The sequence below is a fragment of the Protopterus annectens genome, chromosome 2.part0 (assembly GCF_019279795.1).
Source record: "Protopterus annectens isolate FY-2018-M chromosome 2.part0, PAN1.0, whole genome shotgun sequence".
NCBI classification, from domain to species: Eukaryota; Metazoa; Chordata; order Ceratodontiformes; family Protopteridae; genus Protopterus; species Protopterus annectens.
The window spans coordinates 1,996,422,230-1,996,435,742 of NC_056728.1; positions in this window are offsets into that span (position 1 = coordinate 1,996,422,230).

Below are 13,513 nucleotides of genomic sequence, written 5' to 3' on the forward strand. Positions count from 1 at the left end.
TTGTGATGACAAGGTTTAGATCCCTGGAGCATGTGGCTATGAGGGATTGAGATTTCTTTAAGTGGAGCATGTCCAACAGCTCAGGATTTGACATGGCCTTGTATGTTAAGCAGAGATTACCTCTGAGCAGACGATATGTCACAGAGTATAGCTGGCGTTTTTTTAGATGGTCAACATATGGCATCTGCTTTAGGCCTGTGATTCTTTTAGTGAGGTATTTCTGTGGCTTTTCCAGCTGTTGCAGATGTCTTGTGAGGTACATACCAAATGGGGCATTATACTCTATAATGGGTCTAACGAGGGATGAGTACAGTGGGACAATGACCTCCTTTTTCCTGGATGAAAAGCTCTTAGTGATGAGGTGTGCCACATAGAAAGATTTCCTGACTGTTGTGGCGATATGGTTATTTAAGGTGAGACCACTGTCCACATGTGTCCCTAAGTCTTTCATCGCACTTTCGATGTTTAGTGTACTGCCACCTATGTGGTAATTCATGGGTACATGTTTATTTTCCAAAGGCGATAACTATACATAGGTTCATAGGTTCATAGGTTCATACTAGGCTATCTGCCCTAGGGCATTTATAAGCCTAGCCAGAATGTGTTTGGCTTTTGCCACTCATTTTAAATTTATTTTGCTATGCCCTTTTTCGAGGTTAGTATACTGTGCCTCTGTCTAACAGTGACACAGAAGTGATACCCAGGGTAAACCTACGATCTCCCATCCCCTCATCAAGATTCCTCTTGAAGAGAGTCAATGAGGGACTCTGCCTAACCTGGACTGGGATTTTATTCCAGAGTGAAGGGAGCCTCTGGGTTATGAATCTGTCCCTCCAACATGTCCTATTTATTTCAGTGCTGAGGTTCAAGTCTCTCGAGCGCGTAGCTCGATGGGATTTGGATTTTCTGAGGTTCAGCATGTCCATTAATTCCGGGTTGGACATAGCTTTATACGTCAGGCACAGATCACCTCTGAACAGGTGGTATGCCACAGAGTAGAGCTGGAGTTTCTTTAACCGGGTAGCATATGGCATCTGTTTGAGCCCTTTGATCCTCTTGGTGAGGTACTTTTGGGGTCTTTCCAGTTGCTGCAGGTGTCTGGTAAGGTACATCCCAAAAGGGGCATTGTACTCAATTATGGGCCTGATGAGGGATGAGTAAAGAGGCACGATGACCTCCCCTGATCTAGATGTGAATCCCTTCATGATTAGGTGGGCTATATAAAAGGTTTTTCTAACCACTTTGGCCACGTGGTTGTCAAATGAGAGATTGCTATCAACTTGGGTCCCCAGGTCCCTAATTACTTCTTCTGTACTTAATGGATTACCACCTATGTGGTAATTTGTGGGCACTTTGTTTTTGCCAAAGGGATGACTATACACTTTTTGGCATTTAGCTTGAGGCCATGGCTCTGGAACAAGTTGTCTGTTTCTATGAGGCCCTTTTGGAGGATGCTTGTGTCGGCTGGAGAGTCGATTATGGCGCCAGTTTGCAGTCATCTGCAACTTGGTCAGCCACAGTCCTTCTGTGTTGGCCTGTACCTCCGAGAAATATATACCGAACAAGAGAGGTCCCAGGACTGAGCCTTGTGGGACACCACTTGTAACTGGTTTGGAGTCTGACATGGCTCCAGCAATTCTAACCATGTGGGTTCTGTCCTTGAGCCAGTTTGCAATCCATCTAGTGACATAGGGGTTTATATTTAAGCTGGTGAGCTTATCTATAATGCCCGAGTGGGGTATTGTATCGAAGGCTTTTGCGAGGTCCAGGTAGGCTGTGTGGACCACCTTCTCCTCGTCAATGGCCTTGGTGACTGTTTCAAAGAAATCAACCAGGTTTAAGAGGCAGGATCTGCCCTTAACAAAGCCGAACTGGGTAGGATCCAGTGTTTGTAGGTCCCCAATATCTTTATTTATGAGGACCATGATGATCCTTTCCATAGCTTTGCAGACCAAGCAAGTCAGGCTTATGGGGCAATAGTTTCCAGGATCCGTTGAGGCACCACTTTTATGAAGAGGGACCACTGTTGCTGTACGCCACTGTTTGGGCACATATCCTGTAGTAAGGCTGAGATTGAACAGTAGTTTTATGTTTGGGTTTAGCTCTTCTTGGAGTTCATGTAGGACGCAGCCCGTGACACCATCTGGTCCCATTGATGCTGTGTTTTTTGCTTTGGAGAGGGCGGCTCTTACCTGAGCATCTGAGATGTCAGGGGGGCAGCACTCTGCTATGATAGATATTTGCCCTTTTGGTGGGGAGGGGGGGGGAGAAGTTTGTGCTGAACCTGTCAGCTAGGATGTTGGCAATTGTGTGGGTTCGGTGTATTTTTTGTCATTTTGGACTAATTCTGAGCATATCTGGGAATTACCACCCAGGTTCCTAACATAACTAAAGAAAGCCTTGTGATTATCCTTAGTGTCCTGTGCAATTTTTCTCTCGAAGCTGGCCTTAGACAATTTTATGTGTGCCCGTAGTTTTTTGCTAATACTGATCAGTGATGCCTTCCCTTTTTGGGATTTTGCTCTATCATTTAGTAGCTTCCTCCTTCTATTGTATAGTTTATTTATGGCTGGGGTCCACCAGACAGGACGTCTGCCTTTGGAGGATTGGGTCTTGGTTTTATTTGGGATCGCATGATCCATGCATTCCTGAAGGTGTTCATAGAATGCGTTTATAAAGGATTCTGTGGTCTGGGACGTATTTTCCACAGGCCCGGGGGCTTTGAAGGATTCCACCTCAGTTTTGAAGAGTGTGAAATTTGCTTTAGAGAAGTTTTTCACTGTGGTTTTCTGGGCAAGGGGTGGGGTCGGGATGTGAATATCCAGTGAGATTAGTTTATGGTCTGATCTTACCAGTGAGGGATACACTTCTGGTCTGGAGCATAGAGTCCCCATGTTGGTGATGATCAGGTCCAGTAGGTTTTACCCTCTTGTGGGAGTGGTAACAAGTTGTTCCATAGCATCTGAGTTTATAAATTCTAGGAACCTTTGGGCTAGGGTGTTGGAGCTAGAGTAATGCTCCCAGTCTATGTTTGGGTAGTTGAAGTCGCCCAATATAATGGTGTTTGGAGAGACCTTCATATTTTCCAGTGTTCTCAGGAAGGCCGAGTGGGGTTCCTGGGTTTGGGAGGGTGGTCTGTAGCAGGCCATAAACTGGAAGGCAGTTTTACCCACTGTTAGTTGCACATGGATAGTCTCTGATGCTTCGTGCTTTGCCACCAACCTGGAGGTGTGGGTATCTTTGATGAATATCGATACTCCCCCTCCTTTTGTGGTTCGGTCCAAGTTTTGGGGCGAAAAGCATAGTATGAGGTATAACCTGGTAGTGCTGGGGTGCTCTCGGAGCCCTGAACCAGGTTTCTGTTACTGCACAGATATCGATGTTCTCCATGCTAAGGAGAGTTTCGAGTGCGTGTATCTTGAGGTTTAGACTTCTGGCGTTGAGTAGCATTACTCTTAGTTTCTTATCCCTTGTGATACCTATGGAGGTGGGTTTGTCTTTTGAGCCTTGCCTAAAAAGGCACTATGGGGTAGCAAGAGCCTTTGCCAATATCCGAAAGCCCAGGGGTGACAGGTGCAAGCCGTCCCTAGCAAAGCATCGTGGCTTGTCGAGCATATCATCCCAAGCTGACAGGCATTGGATCCCCTTTGAATGACACCAGTACTTAAGCCAATTGTTGAAATTGATCATCTTGTCTTCATATTGTGGCATCATTCTTGGTGAGGGTAAGATGCTACTCAAGGTCAGGGTCATACCGGCCTGGGCTACATGCTCAGAGAGCTCCTTTATGTCTCTTTTCATGTAGTCCAGGGAGGTACGTCTCAGGTCATTCACACCAGCATGGACAATGACTGAGTCATATTTATACTTGCCTTGGAGTGACCTGAGTGCTTGTGTTATGTGGCGGATCCTAACGCCCGACAGGCTGCTCACCGAGACCCTCTCCTTGTTCAGCCTGGTGAGCGGGACGTCAGTGTGCCTGACGATAGAGTCACCTATTACAAGTGTATCAGGTGTGTTGTTTAGTCTTAAGGGCTGTGACTGTTTGGTACACCGGCTTTGTGAGATATGTGTTGCACGTGTTTTGTTTTGGGGTAGCGGCTGCTTGGGTGTCTGCTTTGGAGGTCTCTGCTGCTTTGGCAGATCTTTATTTAGAGCCTCCGAGTATGTTTTTGTGTGATTATGTGTTTCGTTTGCTGTTGTGGTAGGTCTATGTGAGACTGGAATTGTAGTGAGTGTGGTTTCCTTCTCCTCCTGACTAGTTATGCCAGTACTGAGTTGAGAGAGCTTAGCCTCCAGTTTGGCTATATGGTTGCATCTCTCACATGTGTTGGAATTTGTTGGGAGGAGGAGAGGGTTGTCTGTGTACATGAGGCAGTTGTAACATTGCCTCAAGATTCCCAGATTCACCAGCTGGACCGGAGAGGAGATTGACAACTGACCTTTGGACATGCTAGAATAATATTGGGAATTCCTTAATAAATGTAAACCAGGGCCACTGGGGAGTGAGGGTGTAGTGCTTTTAATTTTTAGTGCTGACTTATATAATTGCTTTAGTGAGCAAGTGCCAGGTAACTTAAGTGCAATGTGTTACAGGTAACTTAAATGCAAAAACGACAAACAATAACTTTCTTTCAAGTGAAACAAGGAAGTAAGTACAGTAAGCAATGCAGATATCACTAGTGATCCACAGAAGCGCTGAGAAGCCACGTATTATGTGGAATTAGCATTCCAGGGAAATAACAAGCAAACAAACAAGCATATAAACAAAGCTAGATTCAGCAGGCCTGGATATAGTCTATGCTACAGCAAACAAGGTGTACCAATTTCAGTAAGATACAGTTCAGATATTCAAGCACTATAAACCTTTAACCAGAAATTCCCAGCTCAGAAGGGCAGAGTCCAGCCTCTTCTCCCAACAAGAGTGCAGACCACAAACCTTCTTAATGTAAAATAACTGGCCTGAAGCCCAAGTGCTTAAACCAGAACTAATACACTTTAAGAATAACAGACACTGGGCTCTCAATCAGCAGTTCCCAACTTAGAAGGATGAAAGCTACCTGTCCTGCCACCACAGTGCATGCCACAAACCTTCCTAATGTAAAACAACTGGTCTGAAGCCCAAGTGCTTAATCCAAAAGACTTAGAATGATAGCTACACTTTAATCAAGTTACTACCAAGCAGTAATAAATACAATTGAATACTTTAGAGAATGCCTGGATTAGTGCTCAAGTTACACAAACAAAGCTAGATCCAGCAGGCCTGAATCCAGTCTATGCCACAGCAAACAAGACGCACCAACTTCAGTAAGAAGCAGTTCAGATATGCATGCACTATAAGCCTTCAACCAGAAATTCCCAGCTCAGAAGGGCAGAGTCCAGCCTCTCCTCCCACAAGAGTGCAGACCACGAACCCTCTTAATGTAAAATAACTGGCCTGAAAGCCCAAGTGCTTAAACCAGAATTAATACACTTTTAGAATAACAGACACTGAGCCCTCAATCAGCAGTTCCCAACCTAGAAGGATGTAAGCTACCTGTTCTGCCACTACAGTGCAGACCACAAACCCTCTCAGTGCAAAACAACTGGTCCGAAGCCCAAGTGTTTAAACCAAAAGGCTTAGAATGAGTTACACCAAGCAGTAATAAATACAATTGAGTACTTTTAAGATGATGCAAAAGTAAAAAAGTAGGTAGAAACACAAGTACAGTAAAAGCAGATGAATTTTTTTTTTTTTTTCTGAACAAGTGCTGAGATCAAAGAAACAGATTTGAGTGCTGAAACTAGAAAACTGGCTAGTTATAAGGGAATAAAAACTAAGCTAGAAGGCTTCCCTCCAACACAGAAGGGCTTGGGGGCTCAGAAGTCTACAAATAGTCTATACCACTTAACAGGAAAGGCAGGAAACAAGCCTAAATTTTTTTTTTTTTTTCTGTTTCCCAGATGCTCTCTTTGTACACAGTAGGAGTGCCTGAAATCAGAATATGATCTCACTGCACTCAGTTGAGTGAGCAAATGAGATGGGCCCAGCAGGAGTATCCAAACACAAATTTACAAGAGGGGCGGGCAGTTGCAAGGCCACTAAGATTAACACCAAAACAAAAACAGGGAGGGTGGGTGGGACTAGAGCAGAGTGAAAACTTCCAGTTCAGTTAATATTCCTTCCACACAGTTAAAATCAATTTAAATTCTGTATTTTTTTGAAAAAAAAAGAGCAGATAAAGGTACTTAAATTCTCTTATACGTCCAGTTGAATATAGCAAGTTCTTAGCCGGCCAAAGCTGAGGTTTTTAAGCAGAAAATATTTCACACTGTACCACTTAAATAGGCAAGGACAGGAAATCAAAGAATGTGACTACCCCACACCTGTAATTACTAGCAAATAACAAAATTCAGCAAACACTGACTAACTTCCAGTTCAGCTAATATTCCTTCCACACAGTTAAAATCAATTTAAATACTGTATTTTTGGGAAAAAAAAGAGCAGATAAAGGTACTTAAATTCTCTTATACGTCCAGTTGAATATAGCAAGTTCTTAGCCGGTCAAAGCTGAGGTTTTTAAGCAGAAAATATTTCACACTGTACCACTTAAATAGGCAAGGACAGGAAATCAAAGTATGTGACTACCCCCACACCTGTAATTACTAGCAAATAACAAAATTCAGCAAACACTGACTAACTTCCAGTTCAGCTAATATTCCTTCCACACAGTTAAAATCAATTTAAATACTGTATTTTTTTGAAAAAAAAAGAGCAGATAAAGGCATTTCTTATCATTAAGCTTGAGCCCATGGCTCTATCATTATATGATCTATGATCTATGGTCTAATATATATTCTATCTATGATTATAACAATCAAAGTCCATTTGTCAGCCATTAGCGTGGTGGTCAGGTTGGCTTCCCTGGTGGATGTGATGAAACAGTGGATAGTAATGCAAATGCTGAGGGGCTGGGAGAGGCTGAGAGAAAAGAAGGAAGACAAGGTCCTACCTGTCACCAGACACACACTAGGGTGTTGTTGAAAGAATGGTGGTTGTTTGTTCTTTTTCAGAATACATTAGTTATGCAATTTGGCTGTGACTATGGATATGATAGCATTTACAGCAGGTAAAGTTTTAGGTTCATTGTGGTAGAAGAATGTTTGTGTGATGGACTCTGCTGTTTTAAATTGGGTCAGGAGATTGACTATGGATCAAGCAGAGTGAGACTGTCCAATGCTGCTGCATGAGGACAGAGAGATATTGCTGTGTCTTGTAGGATGGCTAAACAGTTAAGGTGACTTTTTGTTCAACAGGATAAGATGCTGTTGTTTCGTACCTTCCAGGGTAGAGTGATGTTAGCACCTCAGTACATCAGTGTGGTGTGTCAGGCATTAGAATCCCAAGGCATGTGTGGAAGCAGGTTTACTTCTCATTCATTTCAGATTGGGACAGCACCTGGTTTTTCATAGGAAGGGAAGTCGATAGAAGTTATTAAAAGAGTGCAGCGCTGGGCCTCTAGAACTTATTTAGATTATATAAGATGAGGTGGTAATATGCCAGTTTCTTTATTTTACAAATAGAATAGTAGTTTTTCTCAGGCATTTGTTTGTATTTTGGGTGATGAAGAGATCTTTTGTGAGACCCGGAGAAAGCATGTTGGAGCTTTATAGAAGAAAGACAGAGTGTTGCATGGCATGGATTTAGAGGTTCAAGTTGCTGTCAACTATTTAAGTTTGAAATGATAAAAAACACACACTGTTAGGGCTTACAAAGATTTTCATCATTCATCTTGGGGGGTAATGATTTAGGTTGGGTGCCTAAAAGGCAACTGTTAGCCTTGATTGATGGTGATTTAGTTAAGTTAAAACAAAGTATCTGCAAATGGTAATAGTGTGGTCTGATATTATATCAAGATTAGTGTGGAAGCAGGCTGCTAGTTTTGTAGCTTTAGAGAGGGCTAGGCATTTTGTAAATCACAGAGCATCATGGGTATTGGGGTGGTTATGAGTGTCGATTAAGCACTGAGATTTTTGATGATAGAGATCCAGTTTGGTATAGGAAAGATAGGGTATGTTTCAGTGAGATATCTCTCTATTTGTTTAATGTGCATCAATGTCATTGACATTGCAGGATGTTGTCAGGCAGCTGTGAAAATGAAAGGGGGAACAACCTGTGTGCAAGCTGGCTGACAGAGAAGAGGTATTCTGGTGAACCTCTCTTCTGTTCTCCCTTACGTTCTTACTTTGTGAGGTGAGCTGACAAATGCTGTCTTACAATCTGCATTTAAGTGAGCGGGATGGGGGGTGTAATGATGCTTGTTTTCTTTGAGGGTGAGCCATCTATGCTACATATAATGCTGCCATGTTCTACAGGTGTTTTAATAAATATAAAGAAATGTATTAATATTTACTGTATTTGATTAAATGTAATGGAAGTTTCAATAATCCATGCTGTAACATGCATATATGGTTTTGATTAATAGACTGGTAACAATGGCATACAGTGGGTAAGTTTGGTTTCAAAGTGCATAGACAAATGACACTTCTTACAAACCTCTCATTACTTCTTTTGTATTCGGTTGAACCAATGCTTTATTGTGTACAGAGCCCTGTCTTAGTGACACCGATATTCTCATCATTGCATATTTCTTCTTCCACAATCACATTTTCAAGTCGGTTTTCCATTTAATGTGCCATCATATGAATGCCAAGACCTTTATACATAATAGTTGTTCACAATAACTAACTAACTAACTAACTGCAATTACCCATGATGTACACAGAGATCAACAGAGGCAACAAATCTCTTTAAACACTACAAGACATTCCTCTTTCTGGCCTTTGATACCTGTTAATTATTATTGTAAGATGAAATATCACACAGTTACCCAATTTACTGGTGGATTTACCATCAGCATGTAAAAGAGAGCCATTCCACAACAAATGTTATGTGTATGCTACTTATGAGGTCTGCGTTTGACTAGAGGCAGGCCATCCTTACAAATGACATAAAACAGTGTGCTTCATTAATGTCACTGATCTATCCACATTCTCATTGAGGTGAGTTCTCTCTCTGCATTACCAGCGTCGATCATGTTGCATTATTCACTATCCCTGAAGAGTCATGTGACTTCATTTCCTCTCTACTGCCTTTCATTTCTTCCTTATATCCATACTTAGCACTCTTCCACTATTTCTTATATTCTACTTACCTTTTTATGGTCTCTTGGACAATTACTTATATTTGTTACTGCTATAATAATAAGATATTGTGTTTCCTTTAGTGTTACTTGTTCAATGAACTTATTTTTTTTCACTATGGCATCTAAATCCATGTCTACACTGTTTATCCCTCTGTGATTTTTTTCCTCTTTTATATATTGACTTAGTCCATATCTCATAGACCTTTTTATCAAGTCTGTAGCTATTGTCTTATTTTCCTCTAGTTAAAAAAATAATAATTCCAGCAATACAGAATGCATCTTCTATGCATTGTAATAGTTGCTGCATTTGCTTCTAATATGTGATGAATTCTGTATCTTGCAAATTAATTCAACTGCAGAAAAAAAAATTGCTAGATTTGCTTCAGAATTTGTTATTCTCTCCGTAGTGAGATCCTTAGAGATTAGGTAAACAAAAAACAGGCCTGAAGTAGTTCAGACTTCTGAAAAATAATTGCATCAATGTTGTAACATGACAGATTTTTCAAAGTTGATGCCTTGTGGATTATATTAGGTGAAAAATTTAGTTATAGTTTCTCACTGAAATGTGAGTCGTGCTGAGCAAATCTGAGTAACTGCACAGGTAGCCAGTTTTAATACAACAGTGAAGTGGTAGGAAATTTTTATCACTTCAAAAGTACATTTTCAAATACAGAGCAAAGCATCGCCTTCACAGTACTAAAATAATGATAATATAACAATTATGTAGACTTTCTCCATATGGAAACAGCTTTCTTCATGCAGTATTTACATATTTATTATTTATTGCTTTTGTTTACTATGATTGCCTGACTGGGTGCAAAAAAAACCTCTTTTCAACGGATGTCTGGGGAGAAAAGCTAAAGAACATTATAAAGACAAATCCAAGACATTGCAAGAACAGTTTTTATATGCAACAAGCATTTCAGAAATGAAAGCTGGACATATTTGCAAATTTTGTCATAATAGCAGAAAAAATCATTGTGTAAAAACTACATACTAACTTATTAACTGGAATAAGAAAAGGAGGAAACAGGACTTAAAGGAGTAAGATACTTATTATACTGAGACAGTAAGAAAAGTTAAAGAGTAAGGTAGTATTAAGCCAGGGGAAAACAAAGGAACAAACAAAAATTAGAAAGACAGAAGATAAAAAAATAATGGAGGAAGAACACGCAAGTAATTTCATAGCTGAGGATGCAGGCTAGTGGGATGATAACAGGAAGAGGTTGACAGGAAAAGAAAATTGTGACACCTGGTTAAAAAAGATATGAGGTGTACTGCATCAATGAGAGATGAAAACAAGCAGTTAATAGGAAAGAAGGTGCTAAACAGCAGAAGTGTGAATAGGAGTAGAGGAGGTGCTGGAATGTGCTGTGCATTATAGTGAAGTTACTGCTTAGGGTTGGAAGTCAAAGTAGACCCAGTTGGTGCTGATTTGATAGATATGCCTGCCATATTAACATTATGTGCTATCCAGGGGAGGAGCACTGACATAACCATTTGTTAGGTAAATAAATTTCATGTTTGTTTTGAAGGAGACTGGAGGAATGCCATTCCAGATTTTGAAGACATAAGATGAGGAGAGAGAGTCAACAGAAAAAGTCGTAGAGTTGGTAACATACAGGAAAAGCTTGTCAGTAGACAGACTAGAGTAGATGGTGTGTATAGTCGAATCAGGTTGGCAAGAGATGGACTTTTTCTGGTTTATAGATGAGGTTATGAGTTATGAAAAGCTGGGAGTATTTAAGATAATGGAGGGAGGTTCTACCCCGTGTAGTCTATTGACAGTTGTGCAACCTTGAGTCCAGTATGGGTAGTCGGTGTCAAATTTAACAATTTTATTGTAGCATTGACCTAACTTGTATAATATTGTCATTGAGTAAAGGAGTGTACGCAGAAGGACAGAAGTAGATATGTGTTTCTTTGTAGAAATGGAAAGCAAAGTTAAATCTCTTTAGAGAGATTTTAGCTTTTTGTGAGTCTATTTGAGGGATTGCTGTACATAATAATCAAATTTCAGATTTTTCTCTACATAGACACCTAACAATTTGGTATGGGGACAAGTATGATTTTTGTGTTGATTGTAATGGTGAATTAGAAATAATATTTTTCTCTGTCCATAATTGTTTGTGAAAGAAAAGGATTAATTTATATTTCTTGGGCTGACAAATAATTGTGACTTATTTAGCCAGTTTGTTTGTTGAAATGAGGAAGTCTTGTGTTATTTTCTGCGAGTTATTAAGACATTTAGTTGAGCAGATGATGTTGTAGTCATCCATGTATTGTATTAACTAGGCATATTTAGTTGTTATAGAGAGGTTATTGATGACGATGTGAAATAGTAAGATGCTGAGAACAGAATCCTGGGAGACTCCAACAGCTACGGGAAGAAAAGAGAAGAGATTATTCTGCCACCTAACTGAGATCTTTCAATGAGATAACTATGGAACCACAACTGTACATGGCTTTTGAGTCCTAGATGTGAGAGTTTTTGAGGAAGTATGGGATGAGAGATAATGTCAAAACCTTTAGAGAGATCAAGGAAATAGGCTTATGCAAGGTTAACTTCATCTCCACATAAATTGACTGCAATTATGAAACTGAGTAGAGCAGTGGTGTTGCTGTTGTGGGTATGGAAACTATGTTGTGAGGAGGATAGTAGAGACAATTGTGTGATGCGACTGAATAGCTAAGTTTATATGCATTTTTCTAAGATTTTAGATAGGAGTAATATGGCACTAGGTCTATACTTGGTGATGTCTGTAGAGTTTTCACACAGAGTGGTTTATTAAGATGGATAGTGGTAAGGCTATTGCTTTGGCAGATATTTTAATACATTCAGCCAGTACAATGGCTGGTGCTAGAGAGGTAGGATTTACTTTTATGAGAAGTCTTTTAATTGTTTAAATAAGAACTGGTTGGAAGGAGAAGGTGTAAAAATTTGACAGACAGAGATAGGTTGCATACGGTTAGAGAGCTTGAGTTGCTGAATAAAGTGGATAAAGAGTTAATGAAATCAGAGTTAAATAGACTAGCATTACCTTTTGGATCATTTACATTGTTTGTTTTGAGACTGGGTTGTGTAAAGCTTCCTGGGTTAATAGTAAATTTATAGTGAACCAGAATGTTTTGGGTTATTATGAGCAAATGCTTGTTATGTTGATATTTTATCATATCTTATATATTATTTGGTAAGCTTTCTGAGCTGCCTGTAAGTCTGATAGTTATTTTGGGCTTTGTTTAAGGACCATGTTTTTCTGGCCTTATCTCCTTTATTTTAGTTTAGCATTTTTGGACAGCTGGGGCAGGGCTGACTTTAATTTGCTTGTTTCTTAATTAAACAAGTTCACTTAAAATATTTAAGAAGTCATTAAACTCAGCTATAACATTACCTAAGGATGACATATAAGGTTATTCCAATTTAATAGTTTTAGGTTAGAGATTAAAGTGCATTGTTGAAGTGGCATAGATCGAGGACTGGTTTTGTTTGTTGTTGTCTTTGTACTGTGGCTGTTGTCTGGTGGTAAATAAAATGATGTAGTCACTTAATGAGTATGTCAGTGTTCTAGAGGATGTGAATTTATTTAATGTACAGGTTAATATCTGAAAAAAGAGTTGTCTCTTTATGTTTAGCTTTTTTGAAATGGATGGGGTTAGTAATCAGATGGGAGAGGTCATGTATCTTTATAGAGTTAGCAGGGCTCTTAGAAGAAATGGAGAGCCAATTAATATTAACATCTCTAGTGATTATTTTTTTCTTTTGAGATGGTTGATGAAATTTTTTTCTGCTGTATTAATGTTTTTTACTTTGGGAAATATAAATGCGTATCATCTATAAGGACTTTGGAGGCATATGATGATTTGGGCAATGCTGAATTAAGGTTGCGTACAAGAAGAGAGAATTATTATTATTATTATTATTATTATTATTATTATTATTATTTTTTTTTTTTATATATAGACAATAGCAATTCTTCCTGCTCGTTTGTGTTTTCTGTCTGCTCTTAGTATATTGCAGCCTGGCGGTAGCATTTCCTTATCCTTATTTCAGGTTTTAACCGAGTTTCTGTGAGTATGACTACATCTGGGCTTTATAAAGTTAGCCATATGTGGAACGCTTTTATTTTATTTACTTCTTATCTACTTCTAATGTTAATGTCGAACATGTTTAGAAAGGAGCCTTTCTGAGGAGGAGGAGTAATTCTGGTATAAGCCAGCGGGGGAGCAGTTCTTTAATTAGAACTACCCCGGGTTAAGGTATATGTGTTTGTCTAGTTGTTGATGTAGAGAAGAGTAGTGGTGTCGGGTTAGCCATTGTATTTTAGTTT